Raw genomic sequence first — 19407 nt, forward strand, 5'->3', positions numbered from 1 at the left:
GGCTGCGGCGACCAGAACGTAGTTTGCGCTGCCTGGGTCCCCAGGGGAACCTCTACTGACAATTTGGGGGCCCCCGGGTGGTTTGGGGCTCGAACTGAGGCAGGTGGAATTTGAACCCAAAAGGCCCCAAATTTGATCTTTTGACCTGCAACACCCAGAGCTCTTTTTTTTTTAAATTATCTTTTTTATTGATTCCACATATCAATATTCCATCAATATTTTACATAATCTGTACAATTTTACAACAGTATAAAACATTCCTATACTTGTCCACCGCAGAGCAGAGACATAATTGGACATGAATTCTCAAGTAAAGTTACAGTAGAGTAAATAAGCCAAAATCCTCAAGTGTTGACATGAGTGCTGGAAGAGATTTAGTGGGATCTGTTAAGTATATTAATACATCAGCTGCAAATAATGCTGTTCATTTCCCTTAAAGTTGATACCTTTTATATTTTCATTTTGTTTTATCCATTGACTCAGGGGTTCCAAATAGAGAGCAAATAATAGCGTGCTAATTGAACAGCCCTTGTGACACCTCCGCTCTAATATGAAAGCGTTTGAGAGATTCCCATTAATTCTAATCCTGGCTGTAGGTTTATTATATTATATAAAGATTGTATTGTATTGTACAAACGTTGCATGAAAACCAAATCGCTCCAGCACCATATATAGGAAATCCCACCTGATAGAGTCAAACGCTTTTTCTGCGTCCAATCCTAATATTATCGCCTCTATTCTTTTTTCAATAATGTTTTGCATAACATGTAATGTACGTCGGATATTGTCCTGTGTCTGTCTCTGCTTTATAAAGCCCGTCTGGTCCTGATGAATTATGTCTGGCAAAATTGTTTCTAAACGTCTAGCTAAGATAGTGGTGAATAATCTATAGTCCTGGTTAAGGACACTAACTGGTCTAAAATTAGAACACTCCATTTTGTCCTTTCCTTCCTTCGGGATAACCGAAATGTGGGCTTCGCTCCAGGAGTTCGGGATATCTCCCTCTTTTAGCACCCAGTTAAATGCATTATTTAGCAAGGGGATCATTGGTTCTCCGAGCACTTTATAAAACTCTGAGGTGTATCCATCTGTGCCTGGAGCCTTGTTGGTCTTCAGCTTTGAATCGCTGAGTTTATTTCTTCTGCTGTGATTTCCTTTGTCAGAGCTGAATTCTGGTCCTCTGACACCCTGTGTAAATTTAAGGAATCCAGCCATGTGGCTATCTTATGTTTATTATTTCTTTTTGGTTGGGAATATAGATTCTTATAATATGTTTCAAAACATGTATGTATCTCTTCCGTCTTATATTTTGGTAGATTTGTAGCTGAGTCCTTAATTTTGTATGTTATTAATTGCCATTTGCTTTTTTAATCTGAACGCCAGCAGTTTTGTAGATTTACTTCCTGCTTCGTAGTATCTCTGTTTCATGTACAACAGCTTTTTTTGAATCTCTTGTCCTGAGATGTAATTTCTCTCTGTTCTAACTCTTTTGATAATTTGGTTTATTCTCTTGTCCACATTTTTTTTATGTTCTTTTTCCAATTTTTTAAGCTCTGATTCTAATTTATTGAGTTTTTCCTGTTTTTGCATTTTCAAGTATGTTGATTTAGCAATTAGTTTTCCTTTAATCACAGCTTTACACGCATCCCACAGCACCGAGGGAGACACCTCACCATTATCATTCTCCCTTACATACAACTGAATTTCTTTAATAAACTCGTCCTTCATTTGTCCTTTTAATACATTTATATTTAGCCTCCAAAGTGTTGATTTTTGTTCTTTTGACATAGCCAGAGTCATATATACAGGACTAAGGTCTGATATGTCTCTCACTCCAATTTCACAATTTTCGATCCTGTAACTGTCCTTACTGAACATGAAAAAATAATTTATCCTGGAGTATATTTAATGTGGTGCTGAGAAAAATGTATAGTATTTTCCCTTAGGATTTAATTCTTTCCAAACATCAATTACTCTTTATGTAAAAATTTCCCTTCGGTGATGAATAAAGTATGTCTATCTATCTATCTATCTACCTACTCCCAATTTTGACATTAAACTTACAAACTTCTTACTAATCCCTGGTTTCTGTGTTCCACTGGCTTAACAATCAAGCTTTGGATGTAGTCTGATATTTAGGTCTCCACCCCAAATCATTATACCCTCCCCCTCTGATACCACTTTATCAAACAGTTGTCTGTAAAATACCCAGTGTTGTGCACTGCCCCACGTGGCGTCAAAATAATGTTATTAATAATGACTTTGCCTTACACGGAGCACCAAAAATGTTGGTATTAATGTTGTTATTATGTACTTTCCCTCGCGCGGGGTACGATTATGTACTTTCATTCACGCAGGGCACCATTAAATGGTGTGCTTTTAGGCATTCAATAAATGTGGCTATCACTGAAATATTAAATATTAATATTAAAAATATTTATATTAAATAATAATTAAACTAATAAAAGATAAATCGGGGCACCACCCTTCAAAGGACGGGAAAAGATATAACTATAACCAAAATTACCACATCAATAGCTAGCAAAGTTGAAGGATATGGAGTTCTTGACAGTGTAGAGGTTGGCAAAATTCACACTTATGCAACATTAACTAAGACATGTTTTGGAGAAAAACATTTATTATGAGAATAATAAAAGTATTAACACAAAAACTAACAAAAGGTGTACTTACTATATACAGGTGTGTATGCGAGTATGCATGTATTTGTGTGTGTGAGTGAGTGACTGAGATTTCAAAATGGCGGCTGGCCACTATGAAGACAAAAGGCCCCCTGGAGTGGTGAGACCATGTGGCTGAGATCACATGTAGGTGTTAAGTTTGTGGAGATGAGTGTGTGAGGTGTTGGTGCCAGGTTAAAGAAAGTAGTCAGATGCATGCAAAGAAGTGATCAGCATAACAGAACTAACATTAACTTTCAAATAACACATTACCAAATATCACAGCAACAGTCAAACTTATAAACATCACATGAAATAGAAATAGGATTAAACAGTCCTTTGCTTAGCCTAGCGTAATAATAAAGCCCAGTTTTGTGACCCATCCATGAAAAAGAGGGTAAGGTCCTTTTTGGATGTGCTGTTCGAAGTCCAGTGACGTGGTCTTGTTGATTTGTGGATCCTGTTGTGCATCTGCTGGTCAGACCTTGTGTCGTGGCCAGTTGTGCTGTAGTTCTTAGGCAGGCCCACGTGTCGCTGCCTTTGGAAGGTTTTAGCAGTCTGCTCCAGGCAGGCCTGCTAGAAGTTGAGGAGCTTGTGGATGGAGGAAGTCTCCCTGGCTGGGAGAGAAGGGCCAGACCCTACTCCTCCAGGAGAGGTCAGCAGGGGAAGAGGCCGAAGGGGACGAAGAGTGAAGAGGAAAGAGAGCTAGCAGAGGGGAATCTCGGCTTATATTGGCCTGGTGACCTCATGGGTCATGGGGCACACAGTGACCAATAGTGGTTGAGAGTTGTCTCCAGGAGCAGTTTTACCACCTATGTGTGAAGATGAAGCACCCTGGGAGACTGAGTTCTGGAAGCTGTCCTTTGTATCCAGAACAAAGGAGACATGTGGTCAGGCTTTTGACTACACATGTAGGCCCAACTATGGTTCACAGATACCAGGTCCCAACATCCCCCCTTCGGTCGCAGGATCGCCTGACGTGTGTTCCTGAGGGCAAAGCTCAAACATGTGTAGTCCACAACTGGAAAAGTTATTTTTCAGTTCATTTGGGTTTTAACATCTGGGCATTTGTCTATACTAACTGTATCGGCTAAGCAAGAGTCAAGTTTGACAAATAATTCAGATCACAATGACAGTACAATATGAATAACCTGTATTCTTCACTAGGTTAGTGAGAAAAGGAAAGTTAGACATGTTAATTGTTAGAGTAAGATGCAGAAAGAGTGGCACCTACAATGATAAGGCCATTTCTGGACTATCCAAGAGTCTTCTGTTCACTGGATGCTAGTCAATGTGGACTCAGTCTGATCTGGGAGACTTTAACATTTTAACAGGGCAGGTTTCGCCCGGAAGGGTGTCATAAATCTTTCAACCTTCTCAGAATCCAAATGGCAGTATCATTGTTTTGTGTGATAATGTTCTCATGTCCTAACATGTGTCGTGAAAGGACATATATGGATTTTATTATCAGTGAATGGAGAGTAGTTTGTCCAAATGTATTTACAAAGTTGACAGTGGTGTCTAAGTTTAATCAGAATTTAGGTTTTTGGAGTTTGCTGCTGTTGCTAACAAAACTGTTTACCTATAAACTGCAAGAAATGTCATACCTACTGTCAGTACAAAGATTAGAGACTGTGTTGGTTACGGCCATGAGGAGCGAGCTCTGGAATGCCTGTGTCGTGGCTCAGGGCTGTAACTGTCTGCTGGGTTATAACTATGATTTGAACTGTATTCAGAGATGCTGTGGTCATCATCTGAGCAGTCTAGTGGCTGGTAATGTGTCTGGGCCAGAATGTCAGTGTATGACTTCCTACAGCTTCTGCTGTGGGAATGCCTATCTCCGGGAAGTTGGTGGACATGGCGGTTACGCTCTGTGTCCCTACGCTGCCTTTTGTCACCCCCCTTTGGTTTGTTGTGAGGGTGAAGTTTTGAGGCGGCGGATGTATTTGACACCTTGGTGTTTGAGTTGACAGGCTCAGGTGCACCTACTGTAGCCTTGGAAGTGACAACAGTTTCCCAAGCTACCTGTGTCATCTTCCTGATCTGCTGCATTGAAGGTTTACCTTGCTGTGTCATCAGTACCACATGTGTGCGTATACATGGATGTAGGTTACGCAAGAACAAGGACTTGAAGGTGGGGTGTTCTTCTAGGCCTGGTGTGTTCTTTCCCTGAAAATAAACATTTCTTAAACGTCTGAAATAATCTCTGGGATTTTCGCGACGGGAATGTTTAATTTGGGATGCTGTAACAATGGATGTTATCTCGTCAACAGTAGAGGAGAATTCCTCGACTAGTGCTTGACGGAGCTCTGTAAAGTTATTTATGACACTGGCAGGAAGTGTCTGAATAAACTTGTGAACAGCTGTAGAGCTGGTTTTCCACACAAGTTTGACCTTCTCTCTCTCTGATGCATTTGGCATGTCAATTAGATTGAGATCTAGTTCCCTAAAGTAATTGTCAACATTGTTATCACCATTTCCTGGGTCAAATTGTCCAATATCTTTAGCTAGAAACTCAAGCAAATCAAAACGCGGACATTGTGAGGTCCGGGCACGTGCATCACCTGCTACAGGTCTCTCTGGTTGAGGGGGAGGAGCTAAACTATCCTGGAATGTTGTACTCCCCGCTTCGGAGAGTTGTGCACAGAAAAATGTGTCATGCATCAGTGGCTGAGAAGAATATGAGGCAGAATATCTTCTGGAGGATAAACTGCATGTGTCATCAATGTGAGTGTCAGAGAGGTGGGAAGTTAGAGAGCTGTAACCTCTGTCTGTCAGTGGAGGTTCAGGAGGTGACTTAATTCCCAAAGATTTAGGGTCGGATTGGATTCTGTCCCATCCTCGGACTGAAGAGGGAGTTAACTTTGCACTATTGAAGGAGTGTGAATTGGAATAACCAGAATCACTTTGACTGAACAACTGACATGAGGCCAGGCCTTCTAATCTAAGTTTTAGGAACTCCTCCTTGTGTGAATAGAGATCTGACTCTGCTGATTGCAGATCTTCTAAATAGTGCAGGGCTTTCTTATTAGCAGATTGAACCTCCTGGAGGAGAAGAGCATTTTGAGCTCTCAGGGCTTTTGCCTCTTGTTCTAGGGCTGCTTTGCTTTGATAGGCAAGGTTGGTTTGCCTGTGGAAATTTAAAAGCAAACATCTCAACAATGGACCCTTGGATGCTGTCTGTGCATCACACCTGTCGTCAAGTAGTGAGTCTATCTCTTTCCTACACTCACTGAAGTTCAACTTAGTGATGAATTCAGGGTAGCCAGGGTTCAGGCTTTGTGCAAGGGAAGAAACAAACTGTTCTACACAGGGGTTCTCCATTGTTGGGTCTGAAATACAAGGATTAGATTTACAAGGTATATAAATCAACAAATCAGTGTGGTTGGCTACGGTGTTGCTCTGGCAGACACCTTGTAGTGTAGTTTTGGTCGTACACTAGCCTAACCAAAATTATGGTGGGTAAATCAGTTCACCAAAATGGTTTAATCACACTAAATGATATGCAGGGCAGTGACAGTTAGGGGTTCTATAAATTCACAGGGCTGGAAGCACGCTGTGGCTCTTTCTCAGGCTCTCTTATCCAACTTAGGCTGAAATGCTTGGCAGTAACAGTCAGGTATAAGCTCTGTTACATAGGGCCGGGGCCACGCTATGTCTTAATTACAGCACTTAACAGTTACAGGAAATTTGACAGCTTGACCAGTTAACATTGAATATGAGATATTCAAATGTTAAAAGACATTCTTAAAATTTGACAAGGAATATTCAATTGGAGTTATTAGCACCAATAGCAAGCTTTAAGTGTAACACTATGAGGACTTAGAATGGTTGTTATTAATAATTTATTATTAATAAAGGGTTCAATCACAAATACAATTTCACCACAATACACTTGTTTGTAAGTACGGTTGAATGTCTACTCCGGTGGCAGACTAGTGGAATTCAATTCAAACTTTGGCTTGACTGAAAATTCAGGATTCCACTTATTTCAGTTTTTTTTTTCTTTTTCAATATTGCATAATTATGAATTATTGCCAACTGTACTCTGCCTCACACAGGGCATCATTAATGTTGGTATTAATGACTTTCCCTCACACGGGGGCACCATTAATGTTGTGCACTTGCTGGTCAGACCTTGTGTCGTGGCCAGTTGTGCTGAAGTTCTTAGGAAGGCTCTCGCGTCGCTGCCTTTGGAAGGTTTTTTTAGCAGTCTGCTCCAGGCAGGTCTGCTGGAAGTTGAGGAGCTTGTGGAGGGAGGAGGTCTCCCTGGCTGGGAGAGCAGGGCCAGACCCTACTCCTCCAGGAGAGGTCAGCAGGGGAAGAGAAGAGAGAAGAAGCGAAGAGAGAAGAGGGCGAGGAGAGGGGAACTCGGCTAATATTGGCCTGGTGACCTCGTGGGTCATGGGGCACACAGTGACCAATAGTGGTTGAGAGTTGTCTCCAGGAGCAGTTTTACCACCTATGTGTGAAGATGAAGCACCCTGGGAGACTGAGTTCTGGAAGCTCTACTTTGTCTCCAGAGCAAAGGAGACATGCGGTCAGGCTTTTGACTACACATGTAGGCCCAACTATGGTTCACAGATACCAGGTCCCAACACTGATAATATATTGCAACTCACAATTAAGTACACTATACTCACTCAGTAACGCAAATATAGAATAGCCAATAGTTTCTCCACAGCCACGGTGTACTACTATTCCACAGACGACGCACAGTTAGCATTGCAGGAGATTAATGTGCCTAATGTTAGCTTAATCGTCGTCATGTAATTATCAACATTACTTCACGCTACAAGAACATACCGTATTACAAATAGTTTCCTGAGCACATATACACATTCACCTAACACACTGGTAAATATTAACCATTACTATGAGGTGCTGCTATCAAAATGGAACTTCAGAAATGGGCTTAATTGATACCAAAAGTCACAAAGGTCACCTGGGCCCCTCTGCAGTTTTGGTGAAAATCAGTTATGCAGGCTCAAAGAGCCCATCGTGACCAGTGGGTCAAATTTGGGGCTCCTAGGCCCTTGGGAAGGCCCTGAAAGGGATTGTAATTTTTCCAAAAAGCTCCAGAACCAAGAGTCTGCAAACCCTGTTTAGGCCCCTGACCAGCTAGAGGGCTGAAATCCAAGTGACAACTCATGTAACGTTGATAAGAAATTCCCTCAAGCAGTCGAAGTTACCAGATATAATGAAATTCCCTACTGACAGTCCTAACATATCACATTCACAGTGATGTTACTCTGACCTTTAACTTCGAATGGAATAAAACCCTTCATCTTTGAATTGAATTTAATATTTTTACCAAGTTTGACGACATTCCCATGAGCTGATCTTTAGATATCAATTTAAGGAAAAATATTTACATACTTTGTGAGAACACTGTGACATTTGGCTACCAAAATGAAACCCAAATTCATGTGAATGTTTGTGGCAAATGTGAAAGAATTCCCTGAAGGCATTTCGGATATATCACATATACAAGGCAAGAAGTGTGCTTTGTGAGGTCCTAGTGACCTTGCCATTTGATCTTTGACAACTGAATTCTATTCAAGTCATCATTGAGTCCAAATGAATATTTGTGCCACATGTAATTATATTTCCTTTGGACAATCTTGATAAATTATATTCAAAACAATGCAAAGCCATGTGAGCTTGACTTTTTGACCTTTGACTAACATAACGTAGTTGTTCATGAGATATTGCATTCACATGAATGGGACTGACAGATGGATGGACAACTTGAAAACATAATGCCTCTGGCCATACTGAATGTGCAAATGGTAAATTCAATTCAATTCAATTCAATTTTATTTATATAGCGCCAAGTCATAATTTACATTATCTCAAGGCACTTTACATTTAAAGGTCAAGACCTTAAAACAATATTAACATAGAGAAACCCAACAGTTCCCACAATGAGCAAGCACAGGCGACTGTGGAGAGGAAAAACTCCCTCATTAACAGGGAGAAACCTCTGGCAGAACCAGGCTCAATGTGGGCGGTCATCTGCCTCGACCGGTTGGGGTGAGGAAAGAAAAGTAAGGGGGGAGGAAAGGAGAGATGGTTGGAAAGCGGGGGAGAGAAGAGAGAGATGAGGTGGAGAGAGAGAGACCAGTAACAATTTGGCACCATCAAAATCAAGACTAACCATAACAATAACAATGTATAGATCTACAACATGACTAGATATATTAATGAATTGCTGAGTTATTGTAATAAATGAAGACAATGGTGATGGTGGTCGTTGTTGTCCTGTAGTCCCGGTGCCGGAGTTATCTGAAACGAGATAGAGAGAAGAGCCAGAGGGACTATGGGAGGACAAAGTGACACTTTGACATGATGACATGTTAAAACTAATAAATAAATAAATAAACAGGTGGGGGGGGCAGAGAGACAGAGGGAAGTGAAGAAGTGCTCAGTGCATGATGGGAGTTCCCCCAGCAGTCTAAACCTATAGCAGCACAACTAAAGGATGGTTCAGGACTCACCTGATCCAGCCCTAACTATAGGCTTTGTCAAAGAGGAAGGTTTTTAGTTTTACTTTAAATGCTGAGACAGTGTCTGCCTCCCGAACCCAGAGTGGGAGCTGGTTCCACAGGAGAGGAGCCTGATATCTAAATGTTCTACCTCCTGCTCTACTCTTACAGACTCTTGGAACCACTAGAGAGCCTGTGTTTTGGGAACGAAGTGATCTACTTGGATAATAAGGTGTTATCAGCTCTTTGATATATGAGGGGGCGTGATTGTTGAGGGCTTTAAAAGTGAGGAGCAGGATCTTGAATTCTATTCTAAATTTTACCGGGAGCCAATGTAAGGAAGCTAAGACAGGAGTGATATGATCTCTCCTTCTAGTTCCTGTCAGCACTCGTGCTGCAGCATTTTGGACCAACTGGAGACTTTTAACAGTCTTCATGGAGCATCCTGCTAATAGAGAGTTGCAGTAATCTAATCTAGAGGTTACAAACGCGTGGACTAGTTTTTCAGCATCCTGCTTAGACAGGATGTTTCTAATTTTGTTAATATTGCGCAGATGGAAGAAAGCCGTCCTAGACACTAGTTTAATATGGGGGTCAAATGACATGTCTTGGTCGAACAACACTCCAAGGTTCCTCACAGTGGAGCTGGAAGCCAGACTGACACCATCCAAAGTGACTATCTGGTCAGACAGTGTTTGTCTGAGATGTTTAGGGCCAATTACAACAACCTCAGTTTTGTCTGAGTTTAAAAGTAGAAAATTTTGGGTCATCCACGCCTTGATATCTTTGAGACATTCCTGAAGTTGAACTAGGCGATTAGATTCATCATGCTTCATGGAAATATACAATTGGGTGTCATCTGCATAGCAGTGGAATTGTATGTGGTGCTGTCTGATAATGTTGCCTAAGGAGAGCATATATAAGGTGAACAGTATTGGTCCAAGGACAGAACCTTGTGGAACTCCATGATTAACTTGCATGTGCATGGAGGAGTCATTGTTAACATTAACAAATTGGAATCTATCTGATAAATATGATTTAAACCAGTGTAGTGCTGTTCCTTTAATTCCTATATGTTGTTCTAATCTCTGTAGCAGAATCTTATGATCTATTGTGTCGAAGGCTGCATTAAGGTCCAACAAGACGAGGACAGAGACAAGTCCATCATCTGATGCCATAAGAAGGTCATTAGTGACTTTCAATAGTGCTGTTTCTGTGCTGTGATAGGTTCTAAATCCTGACTGAAATTTTTCCAATAAACCGTTACTATCTAAGTAACCACACAGCTGGTTAGCAACGGCTTTTTCTAGGATTTTGGAAATGAAGGGCAGGTTGGATATGGGTCTATAGTTAGCTAAAACCTCTGGATCAAGCGTAGGCTTTTTAAGCAGAGGTTTAATAACGGCTACCTTAAAAGCCTGTGGTACGTAGCCGGTTAGCAAAGACATATTAATCTGATTTAAAATGGAACTGTCAATTAGGGGGAGGACTTCTTTAAAAAGTCTAGTTGGAACAGAGTCCAGCTGACAAGTAGTTGGTTTAGATGATGAAACTAACGAGGTCAGTTCAGGAAGATCAATAGAGTAAAATTTGTTTAGACATAAATCTGGTGCTACGGTTTCAGGACCAGACAATGTATCCGTGTTATTCACTGGGAGGTGGTGGTGGATTTTATCCCTGATGGTTGTAATTTTATTAGCGAAGAAGCTCATGAAGTCATTGCTTCTCAGATCTAGAGGAATAGATGGGTCAGTAGAGGTGTGACTTTCTGTCAGCCTGGCTACAGTGCTGAAGAGGAACCTGGGGTTGTTCCTATTTTCTTCTATTAGTAATGAATAATAAGAGGTTTGGGCATTTCTAAGTGCTTTTTTGTAATTTATAAGGCTATTCTTCCAGGCTAGGTGGAAGTCTTGGCGATTGGTGGAACGCCACTTCCTTTCTAGCTTCCGCGATGTCTGTTTTAGAACGCGCGTTTGGGAATTATACCACGGAGCTAATCTCCTCTGATTTACTTTCTTCTTTTTTAATGGGGTGACAGCTTCAAGTGCTGTTTTTAGTGAGGCTGCAGTACTATTTACAAAGTTATCAACTAGTGTGGGAGTAAGGTTTTGATAATCTTCTTGTATTGTACTGACACATGGCTGAGAGGGAAGGGAAGTGAGAAGGGGAGCAGTTGTTTAAATTTGTGAACAGTTTTGTCAGATAAACATCGACTGTAATAGACTTTCCGTCCAGAATTGACGTAATTAACAATTCAGAATTCAAATGTAAGTAAAAAATGGTCAGACAGAAGCGGGTTCTGTTGGAATATTGTTATATTTTCTATGTCAATGCCATATGTCAGGACAAGATCAAGAGTGTGATTCAGGCAGTGGGTCGGTTGATTCACATGTTGAGTGAAACCAATCGAGTCTATTATTGATTTAAATGCTGAACTAAGGCTGTCATTGGCAACATCTACATGAATATTGAAATCACCGGCTATAATGATTTGATCTGTTTTAAGAACTAGTTCTGATAAAAATTCAGAGAATTCAGATAAAGAAATAAATATAGCAATACATGATAAATAATTTCTTCCATGTTCTTTTATTTTACATGGATGGTTTCTTGACAAAACAAGCCAACTCTATAAATGTGAACTGAGTGTCAGAAATTAACACGACATTCATAGCATCTGCAAACAATTTTTCCCCACAAATTTCTGTAACTTTCTGAGAATCTACATCACAGTATATTGTAGAATATCATGTGTTTCAATACTCACCTTATTGATGGAACCTCAGTGATGTCTACTGTCCCTGGCTCAGACACTCTCTCAAGCATCTACGGTACATGTCAAGACAGGTAATGGTAGCATTAAAATAACATTAGATAACTACAATTCAGTTGAACTATTATAGTTTCAGATATTAACCATTTAATTCCGAGTTCAGTCAGGAACCCTTTGTTATGATTTACCCATTTGTTGCCAATGGGGACACAGTTATGATTGGCGCTGAAGGCTCCATTCTTTGGATGTTCCCTGGTTAGCTGAGCAGCGTGCTAAGTTAAGACAGGGAACATATGCAGAACCCCCCAGTGGGCGTAGCAGGCAAGGTACTTTGGTTAAGATAATTTACCACAACCGTGTTTGTACTCTCTGCTGCGGCAGCAATTTCTGTGAAACAAGCACAAAGTCAAACACTTCTTTCTATAAGTTTAATTCAGCATCTGCAGATGGACTCATTAGTACACATCACCTGATTGACATGCACAAATGAGCAAAGAACATAGGATAATCTGTGTTCTTATAACTCACAGCCCCCTCCCACTAAGCATGCAAAGGTATATATTACCCTTCTTTAGTTTCACTCACTGGAGGAGACATCCTGTCCTTTTGTTTACATGTTCTGTGGATGACCCCCCCTGTGAGAACCCAGTTGTTTGATCCCAATCAGAGATACTAAAAGATACCATAAAGTTGTGGTTTCTCAAGGCCATAAAACTCAAGTCTCTTAAGCCACCATACATACAAAAATGTAACATTTCCATTACAGTGCTAAAAGTGTTAGAGCTGAGCAGGGATCAGTGAGGATGAGGTCGTATTTAAAGAGACCAATTTGGTGAGAGAATGGGCTGTGATTGGTGGGTGACTGACGAGTACCCATAAACCTATCGGTAGCTGAGCACATGACTCTGTGTCCTGCATGAACTAACACAATGCTTCATTAGTCACAATTCAAGTTCAGGATTTCTACGATGACATTCTCACTTTAAACTTAATTTAAAGTATCTTGAATTGAGGCAAATTAAAGCTGACCTTGAATTATGATCAGTCACAATCAAATTGTCATATATCAAAAATCATAAACAGGATTTATTTTCATAATTAATTATGGATAAAATTACAAGGTATGTTGCAGAAATCTGAAATGGATATATATATCATTGAGCATTGTACAAGTTACATTGTACAAGTACATGTTCTACTGAATAAGGGATCAGCCACTTGCTATCTGTAATACAAACAGCCATCATCAGGAACATCAGAGAGATCATAGTTAATAATCATCCCAAGGCATGGAGGAGACTGACTGTCACAGAGTCATCAGCAAATTTGAAAAGTAATCTGTTGTCATGCCAGCTGCGGCAGTCATCAGTATACACATTATAGAGGGGAGGTGAAAGGACACAGGAGGAGACCCTGTGGATGATGACAATGTGTCTTACATGCATTACTTTCTGTGTCCGTTGTCAGTTGCAGCTCGAGGCATGTATCCAAAATTATCTTTTCCAGGCACTATACTGATACTGTAGTCACTACAAGTTACGCACGTTCCATTTTGCCTGGGGGACATTTAAAACAAACCAGTCTACAACACAATAAAAATCACATGAAAATCAACCCCCCTCCTCATCTTTTCATATTTTTTTACTCCTCAATTTTTTAATGTGGATTTAGAATTTGATACTGAGCATAGCCGTGAATTGCCCCCCCAAATAGAAATGGTACAAGTTGTCAAATAAATGTTATCTACATAAATCCCCACAGATTTCAAAAACATTCTCAGAACACAGTTAACATCACAGTATATTGTAAGGTATCACATTTTTTATTACTCACCTTATTGATGGAACCTCAACCATATTTACTGTCCCTGGCTCAGACTCTCTCTCAAGCATCTACAGTAGGTGTTTTCATTCCCAAAAAAAGGCTCTCTTGTGGTTCCAAGAGTCTGTAAGAGTAGAAGAGGAGGTAGAGCATTCAGCTACCAGGCAGACAACTTCTGTGCATTTACGGTTAAACTTAAAACATTCCTTTTTGATAAAGCCTTGCTGGATCAGGTGAGTCCTGAACCATCCCTTAAGCTGCTATAGGTCTAGACTGCAGGGGAAACTCCCATCATCCACAGAGCACTTTTCCACTTCTCTCTGTCTCTCTGCCCCCCCCCCCCCCCACTCATTTATTTTTTTTAATAAATGTCAAAAACTATGTTATTGACGTGTCTCTTTTCTCCCATAGTCCCTCTCTCTCTTTCTCTCTCTCATTGCAGATACCTCTGACTCCAGAACCGAAGGAGAACAACTATTATTATTATTATTATTATTATTAACAACAATACTTAATTAATTATTATATTAATTGGTGCTGCCATCATTGATAATCAATAACTTCTTTACACTGTGTTTGTTTACATTTTAACTAGTAAGAGCTGACTAGTAAGTAACTAGAACTAGTAAGAGAACTAGAGTAAGGTCTCTCTCGCCTCCCCCTCCCCACTATTTCTCTTCTCTCCCCATTTTTCTCTGCTCACCCCAACCAGTAGAGGCAGATGACCGTCCATATTGAACCTGGTTCTGCTAGAGGTTTCTCCCTGTAAGTGAGGGAGTTTTTACTCTTCACAGTCACCAAAGTGCTTGCTCATTGTGGGAACTGTTATGTTTCTTTATATTAAACAAGATTTGAAGGTCTTGACCTTCTATGTATAGTTCCTTGAGATAATGTATATTATGATTTAGCGCTATACAAATAAACAGTCTTGGACATGGAATATCGTGAATCGTCTTCATAAAAGTGACACTAAAAACTCAAAGTACTCTTCAAATAAAGTTTCTCCAAACGTGTTTGTTATTTTATGTAGTTATTAACACGATATTCCATGTCCAAGAGTCCATTTCCCCGGATAAGATGTTTTTTTTCCCATTATTTGCCACTATAAACACACTCTGACCTCCTCGAGCTTTTATTTTGGTACTTCCTGTTACCGGCATTTGAATTTGCATATTAGTTAAATAATTAGTTTCACCCGAAACATTTAGATTTAATATTTAGATTTAGATTCAGATTTAACATTTAGATTTAGAATTAACATTTAGATTTAGAATTAACATTTAGATTTAGAATTAACATTTAGATTTAACATTTAGACTTAGATTAAGATTTAACATTTAGATTTAGATTTAACATTTAGATTTAAAATTTAGATTTAGTTTCAGATTTAACATTTCGATTTAGATTTAACATTTAGATTTAAAATTTAGATTTAGTTTCAGATTTAACATTCAGATTTAGATTTAACATTTAGTTTAGATTTAACATTTAGTTTTAGATTCAGATTTAACTTTTAGATTTAACATTTAGTTTTAGATTCAGATTTAACTTTTAGATTTAACATTTAGATTGCATAGTTAGATTTAGATTTAGATTTAAATTTAACATTTAGGTTTATATTTAGCATTTATATTTAACATTTAAGTGTAACATTTAACATTTGGATTTAAATATTCAAAATATCTCTAAGTTAACAAATATTGTTGTAAATGTGCAAAAAAGTGACTCTCAAAATTTTTTTAAACATGGTTTGAAGCTAAATGTGACAAAATGTTGCTGTTATTTTCAGCGTGAGCTGCTTTACAAACTGCACCCCATAAAAGAACAGTTGAAGTAGCATACAAAATAGCCATGGTATTAATGATAAACTAATCGCATGAGGGATCGTCTCAGTTGTTCATTTGGAAAAAGGGAAACTGTAATAAAGTTATTGCATTACCTGAAAGGGACTTGTCTGCCCCTGCTGCCTTCACCGTCTCTCATCCTTCCCACTCGCTCTCTCTTGCTCGCTCTCTCCCACTCCATACAGCGTGTATATGTGTGGCGTACACATATACACTGCCCCTTCTCTTAAAGGAGCCACACTACTCTTACAACACTCTTCTGCAGCAGACATTTGATAATTTCATCATATCAACCCGTTACGCTATAATGTGAGCCGTATAATGTTATTAAAAATTAAAAACAAGAAAGATCTTACCTTTGCACCTTTCCTGCCACACAGGGAAAGACAACGCCTCCACGACACACACAAATGAAACTTATCTCTCTCTCACGTGTCTGTGTGTGTGTGTGTGTGCGTCGGGTCAGATCAAGGTGGTCAGCGGGACCTTTCATGTGACACCTGCATTTAGAGACGCGGTCTTTCCCTGCGTGGAGTTGGAGAGAGCGAGCGACCTCCGGTGACCACGGACAACGATATTCCGGCTGAAATCTTGATACGGACACACAGGGGATGCAGAGGACGCAAAAAACTACAGAGGAAAAGGGAGGCTGTGAAACAACAAAGACTTATCAAGAAGAGCTATAAGCCGAGTCTTCCCTCCGTTGTCATGGGAAACGTGAGATCGCTGGGGAATAAGATGGACGAGCTGACTGCACTGGTCCAAAGTCAGAAGGAGTATCGTGAGTGTAGTTTAGTGTGCTTTACGGAGACATGGCTGCACCAGGATGTTCCCGACGACAACACCACCATCAAGGGCTTCCATACAGTGCGCATGGACAGAGACAGCGTTCAGAGCGGTAAGCGCAATGGAGGGGGTCTTTGCAGGCGACTGAAAGACCGCGTCTCTAAATGCAGGTGTCACATGAAAGGTCCCACTGATCACCTTGATCTGACCCGACACACACAGACACGTGAGAGAGAGAGAGAGATAAGTTTCATTTCTGATGAAAGTGTGTGTCGTGGAGGCGTGGTCTTCCCCTGTGTAGGAGAGGTGTATAGGCTGGTAAGATCTTTGTTGTTTTTTAAATCTTTAATAACGTTATATGGATCACATTATAGCGTAACGAGTTGATATGAAGCGGAGCTCCGGTGTGTTGTTTTCCAATTGCTGGTGAAAGTGAAGGGGGTTAACCCCGCAGTAAGCAACATCACCTTCGGCCCTGGATGGAACACACCTCTGGCTACGACCGGTGAGCTCAAGGAGGCCTCAAGGAGGCCTCATCACTACTGACACGTAAATCAAAGACAGTACTTTACTCACCACAGACACTGCAGCACAGACGTCTTCCACTTCTCCGTCAGGACATCAGCCGAACAACAAACGATGATATTCATCCGACATGTGAGTGAAAACTCCTCCACAGACTCCGCTCGTGCTAGGTGACGGGGATTGGCCTGTTAGCTCAGGTGAAGCCGAGCAGACCACAGGCTAACAGCCAGAGTGACGAGCTAACGGTGACGTCACATGTCAATCAAGTGATAATCATTCACAATTTCAAACCTCTATATTATCTAAACGAGCGAGTTAGAAAAAAAATCACCCCTCCCCAGAGTTGTCATGAAGGAAGAACTTACTGTTTGAGAATAAAACCGTTTTTTGAACCAGGCTGTAAACAGGTTTAATTCTGCTCTAAAGTCTGGCGTTGGAGCCAGTCTCAAGTGGCCACCCAGTGAACTGCAGTTATTTGCACTTCCGTATTGGCCTCAGCGCTCAGCCCGGGATGTTGCAGCTTGGTCTGAACTCAGTTATCTTGCATGGCTTAAGCCTGGCCCCCAGCTTTACTGTGGGGAACCTTGGAGTTACATGAAAACAAGCCTCTGGGACAGCCTTCTTCCACCTACAAAATATGAAAATGAGAAACATCTCGTCTCAAAGAATGCTGAAAAAGTATTCCATGCATTTGTTACCTGTCGACCACTTGGGGAATTCTGTGAAAGAATAAAAATGTTGTGGCTTGTTCAGATGTGTTTTACTCACTGCAGAGTGGGGAGAGACATCACACAAGGCAGTACAATTCTTTCTAATGGTCAACATTCAGAGTTTAGGTTTTGAATCATCACTTAAATGGATAGTTCAACGCAAAAAGAAAATTCACTCATTATCTACTCATCTCTTTGCCGATGGAGGGGTCTCTGTGAAAATAAATGTGAATACAACTCCAGGAAGTCCTGGACAGGCTAATATATTATACAATTATGTTCCAATCATTCACTAAGTCATGTGATAAACACCTTCAGCACCCCTGCTGATGTGGCATATCTGTATGCATTGGGGGTTCAAGTAAATTGAATTCACACTGTGATGTGAGAGCTTGTAAATGGTTTGTATTTATATAGCACCTTTCTAGTCTTGATGATCACTCAAAGCACTTTACAATACAGTTTGCAATTCACCCATTCACACACATATTCATACAGTTTTTATTTCAATGAAGGGCAATTTGGGGTTCAGCATCTTGCCTAGGTATACTTGCTTGTGTGTCTTGTGTTGCAAGATCCTGCTTTGGCTGGAGCTGGGGGCCATCAGTGAAGTAGAGGTAGCTGGCCACTGCCTCATATAATAATAGCCATGCTTATCCTGCCATTCAGATGAGTTTTGATTTCTGTAGCATTAATTTGATATTGTTTTGGTCTGGAATTCAGTTCCTGTCAGCCTTATCAGTTGAATTTCTTTTTTGTTTTAGTTCTTTGAAAAATCTGATCCATCATGTGTCTTCCCTTATTTAGTGCCAGATGACTCTGATGCGCCAAACCAAGTTATAAATTGCCTGTGAAAATAAAACTGAAAATCTTGTAATTGGTACTGATGTTCAAGGACAAAAGATTATCAGCAAAGTTAGAGCAGCAAAACAAATCAAAAATAAAGAACCTGGGTGTTGCTCAGGACTAGATTTTAATCCACACATAACAATGTCACAAAGATTGCCTTTTATCATTTAAGAAACATTGCAAGAGTAAGACTGTACCTCACTTTGGAAACTGCCAAAAAGTTGATTCATGCTTTTATACTTTCTTGCCTGGACTACTGTAATGCACTTTATTCAGGATTACTGAAAAAATCCATCGATCGCCTACAGCTTTTGCAAAATTCAGCAGCCATGGTTTTAATGAGAAATAGTAAAAGATTCCATATTACTCTTATTTTAGTGTCTTTACACTGGCTTCTAGCATCACTGAGGATTGATTTTAAAAATATTTTACTTGTTTTTAATTCTCTTAATGGTACAGCACCGTCATACATCTCTGACTGTTTATCGGAATATGTTACAAATCATTCCCTCAGGTCGTCTACAGCGGGCTTGCTCAATGTCCCAAAAACAAACTATAAAAGGTTTGGGGAAGCAGCTTTCTCTTGCTATGCTTTCCTATGCTATGTTATCCAAAGGTTTGGAACAAACTCCCACCACACATCAGACAAGCTTCTTCTATTGATAGTTTTAAGAAACAACTCAAGACCTGTTGCTATGATAATACATTTTAGCTGCATTTTATGTATAAATACATTTATTATTATTATTGTTATGGTCTCAGCCAGCCAGGCCATAACAACATGTAATCAGGAAAGCTGTCTCAAAAGCCATCCTCCTGGGAAAGTAGATACAGTAAACACAAAGATCGATGTCATGAAGAAAAGCAGGAACTTGAAAGGTGCATAAAAATATCAAATGAAATAGAGAAAACAACAACAATTTTCTTCTACAA

General features: G+C 40.1%; 1 long non-coding RNA gene across 1 annotated transcript; it reads right to left on the reverse strand.

Annotated features, from left to right (window-relative positions):
- Positions 1–8475: 8475 nt before the first annotated feature.
- Positions 8476–12554, reverse strand: LOC138412177 (uncharacterized). The gene is made up of 3 exons (XR_011244657.1): positions 12128–12554; positions 11934–11992; positions 8476–8966 (listed from the first exon to the last, which is right to left on the reverse strand). It is a non-coding gene; the product is annotated as an uncharacterized lncRNA (long non-coding RNA).
- Positions 12555–19407: the final 6853 nt, after the last annotated feature.

This window comes from Paralichthys olivaceus, chromosome 12, assembly GCF_024713975.1.
Source record: "Paralichthys olivaceus isolate ysfri-2021 chromosome 12, ASM2471397v2, whole genome shotgun sequence".
NCBI lineage: Eukaryota > Metazoa > Chordata > Actinopteri > Pleuronectiformes > Paralichthyidae > Paralichthys > Paralichthys olivaceus.